General features: G+C 44.4%; 1 long non-coding RNA gene across 1 annotated transcript; it reads left to right on the top strand.

Annotated features, from left to right (window-relative positions):
- The first annotated feature begins 10,119 nt into the window (after positions 1-10,119).
- LOC119089131 lies at positions 10,120-11,462 on the top strand. The gene is made up of 2 exons (XR_005092963.1): positions 10,120-10,306; positions 11,240-11,462. It is a non-coding gene; the product is annotated as an uncharacterized LOC119089131 (long non-coding RNA).
- The last annotated feature ends 5,946 nt before the right edge of the window (positions 11,463-17,408 follow it).

The raw sequence follows: 17,408 nt of genomic DNA, 5'->3' as shown, positions 1-17,408 counted from the left end.
CAATGGCACCACCTGCTGGCCCTGCTGGATTCCCACTGTTCAGCCTCAGTACTTTATGTTTGTTAGATTTCTATCTGGTGTTGTTCTACCTGTTAACAGTCTAGTACAATTTATCTCATTCATAGCACACACACACACACACACACAGAGAGAGAGAGAGAGAGAGAGAGAGAGAGAGAGAGAGAGAGAGAGAGAGAGAGAGAGAGAGAGAGAGAGAGAGAGAGAGGTAACAATGGAGAGGACTTTAAATACATATTTAGTTCAACTCCCTATGTACAGCTATTCCACACTAAGGCTTTAGGAAGGATGTCCTGAATGTGAGGCTTCCTTTCATCTTAGCATCCTGCTCTTGGGCAGAGGCTTCTAGGTACCTTCAGCTGGGTGTTTCAATGCCAGTGGCATGTTTCAGAGTGAGTTCATGATTACATTTTTGCATCATTTCACAACTGTGTACTGTGCCAGGACACAAAAGCCTAGCAGGTTCTGAGCCTAGGAACAAAAATCTTAGGAGGCTATGAGGCTCTGCATTCATTATGGTTGCATACATGGATTCTTTTGCCAGCTTTCCATCTAAGCAGATAAATGACTGTCCTTTAAGTCTGGACAAGTACACTATCCCCTTTCTATATCTTCTAAATAAACCAATCCTATATTTCTTTATCATTGCATAAGCCCAGGTATAGGCAAACAATTTTGTGTAATAGGATGCTACTCATTTCCTTATAAACCTACTCATGGCCCAATGATTTTCTATTGCAATTTAGCCATTCAACAAGTTTTATCAAGTATATTCTGTGTAGTGGCTGCTCTAGAGACAGGATGAAGCAGACATTCATTGAACTTCTAGCTCTAACAGAAGAGAAAGACAGCAAAAAATACTCTAGCTCAGCAAACATACACATACATTTTTAAGTAATTTTCAGAAATATGAAAAATACATATGAGTTTACCCTTTAGTATATTCCAAGACCCTTGGTGGAGATTTAAACCTTAGCTAATACTGAGGCCTGCAGACAATCACTGTGATACTTTAAGAGTTGACCTGATAACCATGACAGCTACCAAAGGACAGAACCCCATTTGAGGAATTGCTTTCACCAGATTGACCTGTAGGCATGTCTGTGTGACATTTTCTTAATTGTTGATCAATATAGGAGGACAGTCCTGGGAGGTATAAGAAAGATAGCTGAACATGAGCCTGAGAACATGGCAGTAAGAAATGTTTCCCTACAATCTGTGCTTCAGGTTCCTGTCTTGAGCTCTTGTCCTGGCTTTTCCTTGATGTAAGCCAGGTAAACTCTTTCATCTCCAAGTTGTTTTTGGTCAGTGTTTTATCACATCAACAGAGACAAAACTAGGACAGAAATGAATCGTTCTTTTTGTAGCTTTTTTTTTGTTTTTGTTTTTTTTTCAAGACCGGGTTTCTCTGTGTAGCTTTGCACCTTTTCCTGGAACTCACTTGGTAGCCCAGGCGGGCCTCGAACTCACAGAGATCCGTCTGCCTCTGCCTCCCGAGTGCTGGGATTAAAGGTGTGCGCCACCACCGCCCGGCTTGTAGCTTTTTAATGGAACTTTTGGAGAAGCCTTCTTCATTTTGCTAGCCATGTTAGACATCACTGGCAACCAAATTGATGAAATTGTTTTACCTAAGAAGTTTGGATTCAATAAGCAAAAGAAAGCCTGCCTTGTCTTCCCTGATCACTGCTTACCAAAGATGAACACAGCACAGTGTAATTCAGAGACGATAGCATCAGCAGGTGAAGCAATCAGAGCAGCCATTCATTGATGGACTCTGGCAACTTAAGGGTCTCAGACACGAAACTATAGGCCAGCAGTTATTCTAAGCTCTAACTCATCTGAATGTCATTGGTCTTGCTCAATCAATTCACTTTCCTCTGAGCCCCAAGACTCTCCCATGGGAGGATTTCTTGAGTTACCCTAGGTTCATGAATAGAACTGCTTGGACCTGCCTGAGCTGCTTTGTGGTCAATCCATGAGGCTCTGGAGTCAGACAGCCTACAATTGGATTTAGCTCTGATATTAGCTATGTGACCTTGAGTATATTACATTTCAAAGCCCCTTACTTCTGTTTCTTCATTTATGAAAAAGGGGGAAATAATATATAAAAAGATGCTATGCTACAAATTACTGCCCTATGCCTTCATTAGGGTGGGGCAGAATTAATCCTAGAAGTACTTTGCTTATTGGTCAAAGAAAACTCTTCAGTAACATTTGGTTAAAGAGCAGACAATGGGACTGAAGTGGCTAAGAAAGCTTATTGTTCTTGTAGAGAATGTGAGTTCTGCTCCTAATACCCACATTGGATGGCTTACAATCACCTGTAACTTCAGTTCTAGGGGATCTATTGCTCTCTGGCCTCTGTAGGCATCAGCATAAGACATGGTGCACATACATTCATATAGGCACACCCAAACATCTTTAAGAGGAAGGGCAGATATAATTTTTCTCTGACCTCAGATTGAAAATAACCTAGAGTGGAGACTTTGTCCAAAAGCTAAATTTCTTTGCATAATAATCTACTGTTTGCAGAAAGATATAGGAGGCAGTAGAGAGATGGCTGAGAATCTTAGAGAGATGGAAACATGATAGCAGCAGGGCTCAGAACAGCTGGGAAGGAGTATCTTGGAGCATCAATAGAGGACTTTAGATATGGCTGCATTGGTGAACCTGTAAGTATCCTGTGCTGTGCCCTGCTTTCAGTAAAAATCTTTGTACAAATGGTCCTGTGTTCTGAAGGCTTAAAAAGAAGAAAAGACACCGAGCGTTGGTGACGCACGCCTTTAATCCCAGCACTCGGGAGGCAGAGCCACTCGGATCTCTGTGAGTTCAAGGCTTGCCTGGGCTACCAAGTGAGTTCCAGGAAAGGCGCAAAGCTACACAGAGAAACCCTGTCTTGAAACCCCCCCCCCAAAAAAAAAAGAAGAAAAGACAATAGCAACACCTTCCAGAAACAGCTTGAATTCAGCTGGCCCAGGATTTCATAGGCAAACATGAATATGTCAGTCCTTTCTCCAGGAGTCCTTGGAGATCTTGGGAGAGTACACAGTTTTCACATAATTTTGTATGGGGGCTCAGGCTTTTAAAACAGACAGACAGACAGACAAACAAACAAATCATGATTTAAGAAGGCTGATAAAAATCAGATTACATAAGGATTAGATGAAAGAATGTACAAGAGGGGGCTGGAGAGATGGCTCAGAGGTTAAGAGCACTGACTGCTCTTCCAGAGGTCCTGAGTTCAATTCCCAGCAACCACATGATGGCTCACAACCATCTGTAATGAGATCTGGTGCCCTCTTCTGGCCTGCAGACATACAAGCAGGCAGAACACTGTATACATAATAAATAAATAAATCTTTTTTTTTTTTAAAAAAAAGAAAGAATGTACAAGAAGCAATTAGCTCAGAACATAGACCTTGATTGATAAGCACTCAACTAAAGGCCTTTATTATTTTGATTTATTATTCATTTCCTCCTATTTGCATCCCTTTGAACATCAAGGCTTCATAATATACTGATAAATTACGCTACTCATTTATTCTACTAGCATTCATCAAATTATCTTCCTATGTACGAGGTATATTTAACAGCTACTGAGGGCTTAGTATGTCCTAAGTACTAGACAAAATTTACTTCATTGGATCCTCAGATGAACCTTAGGGAGAGACAAATGGATTCCCACTTGTTACACAACTCTTCTTGAGGAGACTTGAATAAACATGTCCTCACCCCAGATATGGCAACCAATGACAGGCCAAAAAAGCAATTCCATTCAGTTTGGTGAACCAATGAGTTTATTGGGCTTGAGTATAGGAACATGAGTGAAGGGTCACTTACATGCTACTCATGGGTGATTCACAAAGGTCTCCATCACCAAAAAGCCCCATCACACCACAGATGACAACTAGTGAGTGCTACTTTACTGGAATCCTACATTCTCTAGCATCTCCCCAAACCACATGAAGCTGGAGCAAGATTACACGAAACTTGGGGTAGGACAAGACTGCATGGCTAGAATTGAAATTGAAGGTCCATTGATCCTCCCCACCCACCTTCTTGGAAGGAATGTTAATAGGCCTGATCTTGTGAGGGTCAATTGTGAATGATTATATCTGTTCTGACTTCAAGATGGCAATGGCCATGTCATCCCCAAAAGATAAAGAGTTCCACAGCAACATTTTACAAGTGGGAAAACTGAGGCATAGTGAAGTGAAGGGACTTATTTTAGATCCTCTGGACAGCCAATGAGGAAGCTAAGATTGAAATCCAGGCTACTGAATGTCAATATATGCTTTTAAGGCCCATAGTAGGCTGGTTCTGAAAGACAAAGCTGGTAGTCTATAACCATTGGTGGAAGGGGCTATGAGGACAGGGCCTTTAAGAAGCAAGCATGTAAAAGTAGCTGGATTTTCACAGTTCCTACAGTTCTTAATGGCGTGAGAAATGGTGACATCAGCACTTCTGCCAGAGCTGCCTGTCAGCTGAATTGACTCTTCTATACTGCCTGAGCACACTATAGCAAAGGAAAGGAAGGGAATGAAGAAAAGGGATTGATTGAAGTTGTCAATAGCTAGAAGTTGACTAGTTTACCTTAATGTAGCACAACAGCACTAAATAAATTAATCATTTGAGGGTAGGGAATGACTTTCCTATACTCAGTTATTAAAGGCTTGTATCACTAATTAGTCTATTAGTTGGAACTGTTCCCTCCCTTCCACATGTTATCAGCCTGCCAAAGCAGGGAAAACCCAGCCTTCAGGGCAGAAAATAGGAGAAAAAAAGATGCAGCAGATACAAACAGCCCGGCTTCTGTGTGTTTTAAAAGCACAGCTCTTAGTGCCTGGGGCAAATCCACCTGCTACAAGGAAAGGAACATTTATCAAAAACCAAAGGGCTGTTGTCTTTGTTGAACAGAAAGGGGGAAAAAGAAACGATTTAATCTTTAAAAGAAAAAAAAAAAACACCATAATCACAAGAGGACCCATGAAGGTAGTTCCACTGGGTGTTTCCTGGAGCTCAAGACAGGAAGGCAGGCAGGCAGGCAGGCAGGCAGGCACGCACACACACACACACACAAATTCTGTGCAAAGGTGGCATCAGAAGACTCATCAGCAGAGAGGGGTTCTCTGCCTGATGCTCAAGTGCACTCATATTAAGGAACTTTTGTGTATAGAGTTCTTACTAAATGCCTGATGCCATTTCTGTCCTTAATATTTATAATGCCTTGTTTGATGATTTCATTGATGTTTTCAAAGTACCTTCCAGTTGTTTCTGGGAATTCCCAGAAAGAAGCCTCAGATGAGCCCTGACCCTAACTGTGGTCAGTAAGAAAACTACTTTTCTCTTGCTCTCATGTTTTTGCAATCACTGGTCCAGGCCTCCTGCCTACCAAGATCTTGGGTAAGCCTCTCATCAAATTCCTTCTATGTGAGAGTGTGGTAATGCACATCTACACACCTAAACTTGGGAGGCTGAGGCAGGAGAACTGCAAGTTTGAAGCCAAACTGGTCTGCATAGAGAGATTCTGTCTTAAAAAAATACTTTTGCATAACAGATAAGTTTACAGCTTCAGGCAACAGCCATCAACATAGCTAACATTACTGCATATGACTCACAAGTCATTATTGAACAGTTCCAAAAAGCTCTGAGCCTCAAAGCTGTTTCCATATCTCTGTGAAAGGAACACTAGAAGAGAACAACAGCCTTCATACTCCTTCTGTGCTTTTCAGGCTCCTAATCGCCCCTCTGTCCTCTGCCTAGTTGATAAACAGACATTCTATGAGCATAAAAACCATCAGACACAGGGTAGGATTTTGGGGCAGGTGTTTCCACTAGCAATAGCCCACCAACAGCTGTTTTATTATCTTGCTTAATTCACATAACAGCTATGTGCTGGGATATTATCAATCCCATTTTACAGAATGGAGAAATGGAGGTTCAGAGAGGTTAGTTTGGCCAGATGTCTGCAAGCCATAACAAAACATTTAATAAGAGTTTAATAGCTGTTTGGTGATGAGCAGAAGTGTAAATATGGAGTAAACAGCCACCAGCTGCTGGTAATCTTGGAGCCTGAAAGTGTCCAGTGTCATATAAAGATGATCTATCAATTGAGATTATCCTATTAGGATGCAAAGGGGGACAAAAATTCAAGTATATGTTTAGCCTCAAGGTCAACTACTCTTCAGCCCATTTCTTCCTATTCTGAAGTTTTCCCAACCAAACTACCTTATACATCAAAAATCCTTCAGAAGTTCTGTGTCTCCATTCGTTAGCTACATGACTATGACATATGTGCCCAAACATTGCTTCCTCCTCTAGAGCTGGAAGGGAGGAGCAGGTTGGGGGTTGTTGGTGGTAGAAAATACCTAGACTTGGAATGCAACCTCAAACTTCTGTTGCCTGGTGACTAGCTAGGTAACCTATGGAAAATGGTGTTCCATTGATTCACTTCAGTTTCCTCATATGAAAATTCCTCAGCTGTCAAATGAAAATGTTACTGCAAGGATCAAGTGAAGTGATATAACATAACTGGCTAATATATAGATGGAGAAGATTTTAAAATTGTAAAGTACCACATATATTTAAGAGCAATCCTGGGTGTTATCATTCCCATTTTCAGTTAAGGAAATTGAAGACTCAGAAAGATTGAAAATCATTTGAAAATGGTGAGTGGTGCTAGTATTTAAAATCTGCCTTCTGTCTTCTAGCCAGGTGTGGTATTACACACTTGTATTCCTAGCACTCAGAAGACTGAGGCAGGATTGTGAGTTTGAGGTCTGCTTGGGCTACACAGTGAGACATTATCACAATAAACAAAAAATCAAACAGAACAAAACAAGCCTGATCTGACCGAATTTCAGAGTACTACTATATTTGCCCCAGGGCCTCTTATCTGGGGTGTGTGTTATAGTCTACCTTTCATTTATTTAATTGGAATGTTCATGCTTCTACATAACATCAGATATTGTACTAGGCATGGAGAACACTGGTGCAGAGGTATCACCAAGGCAGGGAAAGCAGATGTCACAGAAGTAAATATCGGTATTGAGGGACTAATGCCACAAAAAGAATGGACTCAGAACAGAGACACAAGAGAAGGCAAAGGGGATAGCTGAAGTTGAGTAGGGTGTAGCAGGGAGAGTGTTCACTATTGAGTGGGAAGGAGGCTGCTGTTTAGTATGAAGGAAAGTACCAAGAGGGGAGGCTGGGGACACAGTTAAGGAGATCTTTGAAGCCTAGTGAGCCAAGTGAAGAGGTTTGGCTCTCATGTGGTTTTAAGCAGAGAAGAGATTGATGCTTTCGGAGACCCTTCAGTCTGAAATGTTGTCTGTCTTCTGAGCTGCTATAATAGAAAACTATTGACTGGATAGATTACACAACAGGTGCTTATTTCTCATAGTTATGAAGGCTGAGGAGCCCAAGATCAGTATGCTTTCAAAGTTTGTTTCTGGTAAAGGTTAGCCTCTGTTTTTGCAGGTTTCTCTCTCTCTTCTCTCTCTCTCTCTCTCTCTCTCTCTCTCTCTCTCTCTCTCTCTGTCTTTTAATCCTGTCTTCTTGGTTTTGCATCAAGTGGTAGAGAGCAGTGAGAATAAGCAATTTCCCTGGTGTATTCTTTTATATTTTTCTATATATATAGCCTAGGCCAGTCAGGAACTCATGATGTTCCTGCTGCAGACTCTAAAGTACTGAGATTGCATTTGTGTGTAGCTTGCACTCTGCAAATGCCCCTTCTTTAAATACATGCATTCCATTCACAAAAGTTTCACTTTTATGTCCTAACTATATCCCAAATGTTTTACCTCCTGATACTATTTCATTGGATCTCTGGATTTGAAAATAATTTTTAAGAGGACACACATACAGCCCACAGCAGATGTGGGCCTGGATCTGAGCCTGGTGAGGCTGGAAGCAGAAAGTGTACCTGAGGTGGAGACAAATGTGGAAATTCTCTCTCTCTCTCTCTCTCTCTCTCTCTCTCTCTCTCTCTCTCTCTCACACACACACACACACACACACACACACACACACACAAACATACACACACACACACACAAACACACACACACACACACACACACACACACAAAATGGTTCTGAGCTGGGAATAAAGAGGAAGAGGACCTCTGAAGTTTGATTTAGAAAGTAGAGTATGGATAGCATGTGTTATGGAGTTATTTCCATACTGCAACATACCCTCCTGGAGGCAGTCTTCTTAAGACTCAGGAAGCAAACTAAATGTATAAGGTTCAAAACTGAGGAGTCTCAAAAAGCTCCTGAAATTTACTAGTCACAAGGCCCCACCTTAAGGTACACAATATTTTGGGAAACACAATACCACCACATTTCCTCTCTTTGTCTAAAATTAAAGAAAGCTTATAACTAATACAAGAAAAACTATCCAGTAAGTATATACAATATATACAGCCAAAATTACATTAATGATGTCTAGTCCATTAACATTTGACAGATTCAGATAAAAACTCCATTATATATATTAACAATGTCCAGTCCAGTAACATCTGATAAACTCAGACCAAAAAATTTTCATTACTTATCTTATTTAAAATAAGTAATTCCTTTTTAAAAGTAGCAACAGCTACAGAGAGAAGATAGTCTGAGCTGTCTATACATAGGTCAGGAAGTTCCACAACTGCAGATTTCATGAATTGTTACTCATGATGGGAATTGGGCTTTTCAGTCATGCAGCTTCAGTTATCCATGTTCCTATAAGGCACCCCAATAAATTCACTGGTTCACTAAATTAAACTTGATTGGAATAGTTTCTTTGGCTGTCATGGATTGGTTTATTCATATCTCCCAGGAAAAGTCACAAAACATAGTAATTGGCTGGAGGGAGTGAAAATCATTGGTGACATTCTGGTTTCTTCTATCAGGTGCAATGGGTAGGGGGTGGTGCCCCTTATTGGACTCACGGACACTAGTGGAGGAATAAATAACTGCTGCTTGGCAGGTGCATTCTACATGAACTTGTATCCTAACTCATCTAGCAACCACTGAATTGAGGCTGCTTTGTGCAGAAGAAAAAGAAATGAGAAGATCTTGCCATCTTAAGGACTCTGTTTTCCAGCCATGGAGTTATACCTGGGAGAATATATATTGCTGTTGGAGCAACCAAAGAGAAGTAGGGTACAGTTTCCTCTGGGTATCTCACTGCTACCTACCACTTGGATTTCCCTCAATTCATTCACTTTGAATATTTATAAACTATTGTCAAATAAATGAACTATGTAAATTACCTTAGTTGCAGAAGGAAAAGACTGATCTTAAAAGAGTTTACAGTCAACTACAGAAACATCAACATGTGTATGTATATCTAACAGTGGTTAAAAAGCAGAATGTGATGTCAGAAAATCAAGGAGAACGAGGCTTTTGTGCTAGCCTTTAAGGAAAGGAGAAGGAGGAGGGTGTGTGTGATCAGAAGTAGAGGCGGCTAGACTGGCCAGAAACCAGGCCCCTCTACAATCTGTCGGTCTACGCTCTGCCTCCACTCCCATTGCTGGGACTACAAAAAGATTTTTTTATAGGCAGAAACATGAGCTCAGAGACTGGTGAAGATGTCCCAGAAAGACAGCAAAGTGGCAGTTTCAGGAACTGCCAACTGGCTTACCTGCCACAGGCACCCACAGAGGTCTGAAGTTGGCGGTCACGACACTGAGAAGTTAAAAATATCCTGAAATAGCATGCAAAACTCTGCTTCTGTGTAAGTGCGCATTTTTCTGTAGAGAGGGCCCCCAGTTCTTCTCCAATTTCCTACTGGTCTAAGTTAGAGAACTGTCAAGAAAACATCCCCTGAATAAGAATTTACAGGTACACGAAAGCATAGTCTTTTTCGACTGAGCTCCAGAAGTGACCTAGATGTACACCTGTGAATCTACCTTAGTTGCCTGAGCCCGACCCACATCTCCTACTCTTTACCTTACAAGAGGTGTCATGAGAGAGAAACTTGGGAAGAGAAGGTCAGAGAAACCAGGACTAGAGAAGAAAAGGTTAGCTCTGGAGCCACCCTCAGATTAGGGCGGGCCTATTGGCGGCGAGAATGTGGTTGGCTGGCTGGTCAGATCCTCTGCGGCATTTCGCACGGATGGGCGGAGGCGACCGCGTTCCGGGCAGGCGCAGCGCCGGACTTGGCCGCAGGGTGGCGCGGCGCGGGCGCGGAGCGTGGGAAGGGCGGGCGGAGCTGAGTCCGCAGCGTTGCGCCTCCCGCGGGTTGCTGCGCCGCGGGGCTGCGATTGCTGTGCTGCGCCGGAAGCCGCGGGCCGCCCAGGTAGGAGCTGCGGGGCGGGATGAGGCAGGCAGGCCGCGCGTGGCCCCTGCGTGCCCGGCCAGGCCGCGCTTACCCCTCCGATGCCGCTTTGCAGGCAAGGCGGTCGCGGACGGCGGTCTGGGCGGTGCAGGCCTGAGGGGCCGCAACCCCGGGCGCACGAACCTGAACTGCGCCCTGCAACTCAGCTTCCCTGTAGGCGGCGAGCGTGGTGCTATGCAGGGGTGCGGCGACTTGGGAGAGGCTTCGGGGGAGGGAAGCAGAGACAGGTGGTTGAGGGGGCGAGGGACGGCGCAGCCTGTTTGAGATGTGGGAGCTTGCTCCTTCTAGCTCTTCAGAGGCATGGAGGTGCATGAGGGAAGGCCAGGGTGTAGCTTGGGACTCGCAGGTGCAGCCAGAGGAGATGCCACCGGGCAGGTTCTGTGCGGTCCCCCTTCCCCATTAATAACGTGGGTGTGGTAGTGACGATGGGAGACTTGGATGGAGCGCTGAACTGGCCAGCTGCGCCCCCCTGGCCGGTGTGCATAGTCACCAGCCACAGACGCCTGCGCCGCTGAGGGGGGCGGAGGAGGAGGAGGAGGAGGAGGAGGAGGAGGAGGAGGAGGAGGAGGAGGAGGAGGAGGAGGAGGAGCAAGCCCTCTGGGTAGCTGCTCTAGCAACCTAGGCAGCTGCAGGGATGGGGCAGCTATGAGTCAAGAGTTGTGGACAGCTCTACGTGCTGCACCTTAAGTTCCTAGGTGGTGGGTCATCTTCCTTATGGGGGAAGTGAGGCTATGGGGAAACAGGGTGAATATACTCAGGACTCCTTCGTAGCTTTGTTTGTGGTCAGGGATGGGATTTGGCACTTGACAAATATGCTTTTATTATTTTTATTTCAATTTCACTTTTGGCGTAATTTGTTTTTTGTTTTATTTTCTGGTTTGTTTGTTTTTTTAGAGAAACAGCAAGTGACACAGCAGAGGACAACTGGCCCAGCCAAACCTGTTGCTGCTGCAGTGCTTGTTATGTCAAAATAGAGGGGTCTCTGGACCTTACCCCTCCCTTGCCAAGGCTCCTGGGTGTCCTTCTGCCAGGCTGTACAGAGTCTGTCTTTAGCCAGGGTGGTGTTGGTGTTGTGGCCCCCACCTGCCACCCAGCAGGGGAAGAATGCCAGAGCCAGGCAAGTCTCTCTGTCCTCTTAGGTGGAAGGAGCAGGTAAAGGCAGGGTTGAGGCAGCAAGGGCCTGGCTTTCTTTGGCACTGGTGGCAAGAGAGTGTGTGCCACCTTGGCTGTTTCCATTGCCTGTCTGCAATGGTTGGGGGATAGTCTGGGTGCTGCTTGTTTTTTTTTTGGTTTTCGGTTTGGTTGTGTTTTTTTTTGTTTTTATGTTTTTTTGTGTTTGTTTGTGTGTGGTGGTTGTGGGGTTTTGTGGGTGTGGGGGGTGGTGGGGGGTTGTGCTGTGGGGGGGGTGGTGGGTTGTTGGGTTGTGGGGTGTGTGGTTTTTATGGTGTGGAGTTGGTTGTGGGGGTGGTTGGTAGGGTGTTGGCATGGTGTTGTGGGGTGGGTCTAGTATGTTTGTGCTCCGTGTTGGTAGTGTTTGTGGTGGTGTGGGGGTCGATTGGTGGGTTTTTTTGTTTTTTTTTGTGTGGTTTGGGGTGTGTTTTGGTGGGTGGTGGGTGGGTTGGTGGTTGTGTGTGTGGGTGGCAGGATTGGTCCTCACCACCTCACCATTGGTGTTTTCGCTGTTCGCTTCGAGCTCTGTGGCTTGGTGTACTTGCCTTGAGTGTGTCTGTGTATTGGGTGGGCGGGAGAGTGTTGTGGAGCCGTCATGTTATATAACGCTTTATGAGTCTCACGGCGATAGCTTTCTCTGACTGAGGTCATGCGATAGGGTATAGATGTCTATGTAGGAAAAAGGATCTTGGTTTTGATGACCTTTTCTCCCAGCTCATCCCCAGCCAGGACTTTCTTTTGATGATTTTGGAACAGGAGAGGTTTAACTGCTTGGTCGGGTCTTGGCGTTTTTGTTAGTAGGGGTGTTTTAGGTGGGGTGGTGTGGCGGTGGGTTGGTTGTGGGGGGGCAGTGTGTTGTTGGTTTGTTTTTTTTTTTTGTTGTTTTTGTTGGTTTGTGGACTGTTGGATTGTGTGTTTGTTTGTGGTTGTGTTTGTGTGTTTGGTTGTTATGGTGTGTTGGTTCTCGCGTGGGTTGTTGAGGGGGGTGTTGAGGTGTTGTAGGTGGCTTCTGGTTTGATTGGGTGTGCTGAGTGAGGGGTTTCTTGTGTGTCTGTATGTGAGCGTGGGCTTGTTTGGGACAGATGTGTGGTGTTGTTGGGTGGTGTGTTGTGGGTGTTGTTTGGGTTGGTGTGGGTTTTGTTGTGTGTTGGGTTTGTTGGTTGTGGGTGTTTGGGGTTGTGGGTGTTGTGGGGTGGGGGTGGGGGTGGTGGTTCTGTGGTTTTGGTGTTGTGGTGGAGTTGTTGGTTTGCGTTGACTGTATGTTATGGGGTATCTCCTAGCTGAGTGGATGTTGGAAGTGTGGATCCATTCTTGAGCTTTGAGTCAGCTGTTGGTTTTTGAGCTACCTGGCATGCAGGTGGTTTGTGAGATAACCCTAAGATGTGGAACACATGGTCATTGTGCTTGATAGTGAGGATCAGCCTGCCTTGAGTTTTGAGCAACAGACTGGAATGGTGATACTGGCATTATAGTGGCAGATCCTAGGTGACAAGCAGGTGGTACAGAGGGTGCGGGAAGCGGTGTAGACAGCAAGTCATGGTTTTTTTATGTATCTACTGGGCTTCATGGTTACATGGTGTTCATTATACATGGAATGTCAGTGGTTGCAGATAAATCATGCTTTTCCTTCAGTGGAAAAATCTGGTCCCTCCTCCAACTCCTCCTCCCCCTCTCCCTCCTCCTCCTCCTCTTCCTTCTCTTCTTCCTCGTCCTCCGCTTTCAATTGTCTGCCAACCCTGCCCATTAGGAGGGCAATGCTCTTAGGGACCAAAGACCCCAGCATACCCTCTTAATGCCCTTCATTGTCCGTTTTTTACCATCTCCCCCTTTCTTGCATCTCTTAGCTCCCCCTAAAGCTCCACAGTTGGCAGTTGCGTGGGAGTTGGAATACATGGAGGGGGCAGGGCATCGACGTCATCACTGGGCAAGGTTAGCCAAGCGTGGGCAGAGATGTGATGCAGCAATGACAGAACATGGAGAGGGTCAGGCATTGATCGGCTTGGCTCTTCAAGCCAGAGGTTGTTTTCAGAATGGCAGATAGGTAGGAGGGGGGAGTGAGATGGTAGAGGGGTCTGCAGAGTGAGCTGCTCTGGGCTCAGTGTGGGAAGTAATGATAAGCCTCACGATGAAAATCAGGGTTCACTCAATTATTGTGCACCCCTTAAATTAGGTAAGGTTCTGGAAGCTTAGAAGCCAGAGAGGTAGCAGTGAGCCTTGACCTTGAAAAGAATGTGTGCATGGGAGGAGGATGAGTAAGCATATTGGGTAAAATCCTATATCTACATCATGGTAAGCCTGGCATGGGGTGGGGGAGGTGGTACGGGCAGAAGACAGCTAAGGTACCAGACTGGAGGTGGGAGTTAGTGTGAAGCCTATGGGAATAGAAAGGAGAGACAGGTCAGACAGCCATTTTGGCTTGGGGACAGGACATGGAGAAGGAAGGTGCTAAAATTTTGAGCCTTAATGGTTGCTAGAAATAGGAAAGTTAGTATTCAAATATTTTCAAGGGAGACACATTTGATTTGTTTTTAGATATCTTTGGGATGACATTGGGATATCAGTATAGAAATATTTATGGTCAGATTTACCAAGTGTGTGAGTCAGTTCTAGGAAGAGCTTGAAAGTACAGGTGTATGCCTTGTTCTTGTTTTTTATCCCAAGACCCTTTCAGACTCCTGGGCTAGCTTCTGTCAACCATCTACATCTTCTATCATACCATATCTATTTTTAAAATGTAGATTTTTGTTTACACTTTCTTCTTTTTAGTAGCCATGTCTGAGTAATATAAAACTGACACATGCAGACGCACTTCCTTCCCTATATTGGCCTTTGCCGTTCACTCAGAGCAGTGGTTCTCAACCTGTGGGTTTGAGGGGTCAACTGACACTTTCACAGGGGATGCGTAAGACCATTGGAAAACAGATTTTTTTATGATTCATAACAGTAGGAAAATTACAGTTATGAAGTAGCAACACAAATAATTTTATGGTTGGAGGTCACCACAACATGAGGAACTGTATTAAATAGTCACAGCATTAGGAAGGTTGAGAAGCACTGACTTAAAGGCTCAGGAAGTGCTGTTGACACGCTTTCTTTCTGTCTATCACTTGCTGAATAGGAGTACAGAGTCAGGGTCAAGCTCCCAGAAATGATGTCTATATCCATTTCTACTTTTGCTTACGTTTCTGATTCCAGGTTGGTTTTCAGAATAAACAGACTGGACTTTTTTAGTGCCTTATAGAGCAAGTAGCAGAAATGGAGACCTGAATCTCATAGTAGGGGTACTTAGCTACATGATGGCCTCTGTTCCTCTCTGAAACATGAAATACTAAAAGAGCAGATCCTAGTGAACAAAACTATGGCCTATAGACCAGGTGCTTATTTCTGTACTTTATTGGATCTCAGAAATGCCTGTTGCTTATGTATTACCACAATGACATGGTCAAGTAGGTACAAGAGCCGTATGACCTGCAAGCTTGAAATATTTACCATCTTATCCTTTAAGACATTAAAGATAAAAATTTGCCAACCTTGCTGTAGGCTACCACGAGAGCACAAGTCTTCACTGGGAATTCTTGCTAGAACTGGTTCAGACCTCAAAGGTTCTTGAACATTGTGTATTAGATATTTACAGTCACCTCATGAGAAGAAAGTAGATGGTCAGAATAATTCTGTATTGGGAAACTCCTTTCTTTCCAAGCCGTTTCTGTGGAGCCTGGAAGGTACCCCACTCTGTTTTGAGACCTAGAGTCTAGAGTTCCTGAGCAGAGCTGGATTGTGGCCATGGTTTGACAAGTTGTTGTGCCTGATCCTCAGGTGTGTGCAGAGGAGCTAGACTAACCCCAACCAATCTTGGGGTAGATGAAGGGAGACTAATGAGTTCTTTAGTGTCCTGCAGGATATTTTCTGGTAGTTTTGCTTTTTCCTCCCAAGGGTGCTAGTTTAGAGATTTGTCTGCAAGCAGCCTGTTTGTCTTGTGTGATGATGGTTCCCATCCATACTGTTAGAACAAGGCCTAGGCTTGGGATTGTGGAAGGTGCTGTCTGTCATCTTGGGACTGGAATCAGCCCCTAGGTTTCTTACAGTTCAACTTTCTGGAGCCCTTTTGTTTCCTGATTCCCCCCTAGTTGACTTGGTCCTCAGCCTGGAGTCTTAGTAAAAAACCCCTAGCTGGTAATGGGACTGATTTAAGACTTGGTGCTCTGAGCTAGCAGCAGCACAACAGCTGGAGAAATTTGTTTGGTTTAGGGTCGAGATAGAAACTGAAAGAGACTGGTGTCAAGAGGAAACCATATGCTCTAATCAGTGGGGATAGAAGGGGTAGCAGGTTTGTTCCCATTACAGCTGGGAGGGAGAAAGGATAAGGTGTCAGTAGGAGGAGGGAACAAAGGATCCAGAATAGCAAAGAGAGTCGCCAACCACACCCAGAGTTGCTTTTAACTGGTAGTGGTGAGACTGACTCCAGAAGTTTCCTCTTCACCTCCTGATACTTCAAAAGGCCTCATCAAACACCCTTTCTACCTTTCATTTGTAGAGTTAGGATGACCCCGTACTATAGAGGTTTAAGTACTGTTGAGACAAATGCATTGACTTGAGTTATTGATTTCATTGTCTGGATATTTATTAAGGATCTGTGTTGGGCAGTATGTGAAGTTCTGAGGAGATAGGGAAGTAAAGCACTTACATTCTGGCCTGGAAGATTCATGGACAATTTGGATACCATTTGTATGGTGGTTTGAATAGGCATGGCCCCCATAGACTCATGTGTTTGAATGCTTGGCCCATAGGGAGTGGCACTATTAGAAGGTGTGGCCTTGTTGGGGGAAGTGTGTCACTGTGGAGACAGGCTTTGAGGTCTGTTATATATGCTCAAGCTAGGCCTAGTGACACAGACTTCTGCTGCCTACAGATCAAGATGTAGAACTCTCAACTCCTTCTCCAGCACCATGTCTGCCTGCACACTGCCATGCTTCCTGCCATGATGATAATGGACTAAACCTCTAAAACTGTAAGCCAGCCCCAATTAATTGTTTTCCTTTATAAGAGTTGCTGTGGTCACAGAAACCCTAACTAAGACAGAAGTTGGTATCAGGAGTGGGATATTGTGATAAGCTTGACCATTTTTTTCGGGCTTTGGGTTAGGAAAGCAGTAGAATGCTTTAAATGCTGCTTAATAGGCCATACTAGTAGGGACATGGAAGACAGTTGTGCTGAGGGTGATTTGAGCTGAGAAATCCTGGCTCAAGAGGCTTCAGAGGAGAATAATTTTAGTATGTTACCTAGAAATCCTTCTTGTGATATTTTGGTGAAGAATGTAGCTGCTTTTTGCCCTTGTCTGAAAAGTTTGAGGCTAAAGTGAAGAGTTTTGGATTAATTGCATTGACAAAGGAAATCTCAAAGAAGCCTAATATTGACTCTGTCCTGTGGTTATTAGTGTTTGCTCTTGTGAAGATTTATAATGAAAAGGGGCGAGCTGAGCAAGTGAAAATACAAGATGTACAGATTGAGGAGAAAAGGGGCACCAGAAAGCGGAATGGATCTAAGTCCTGTGTTCAAGGAGATAAACAGATAAAGAAATGGAATAAAGGGAGTGAGGACCTCAGGGCAAGACCCCACCCAGTTAAGCTTCCAATTTGTGAAAAGGAATTAAAGAAACACTTAGGTCCAGGCGTGGTGGACCTAACCTCAGTACTCAGGCCTTTAATCCCATTACTCAGAAGGCAGAGGCAGGTGGCTCTCTGACTTTGAGGCCAGCCTGATCTACAGATAGAGTTTTAGGATAGCCAAGCTTAGGCAGTGAAGGAAACCATCAAACCAGATGGTCAGTAAAGATTTTGAAAGAGGGGGCCATGTTCCAACCCCAACAAGCAACAGAACTTGGCAGCTTCAGCCA

Source organism: Peromyscus leucopus, chromosome 15, assembly GCF_004664715.2.
Source record: "Peromyscus leucopus breed LL Stock chromosome 15, UCI_PerLeu_2.1, whole genome shotgun sequence".
Classification (NCBI taxonomy): Eukaryota; Metazoa; Chordata; class Mammalia; order Rodentia; family Cricetidae; genus Peromyscus; species Peromyscus leucopus.
Note: the sequence above shows the minus strand (reverse complement) of the source record. Positions and strands in the feature narration are given on the sequence as shown.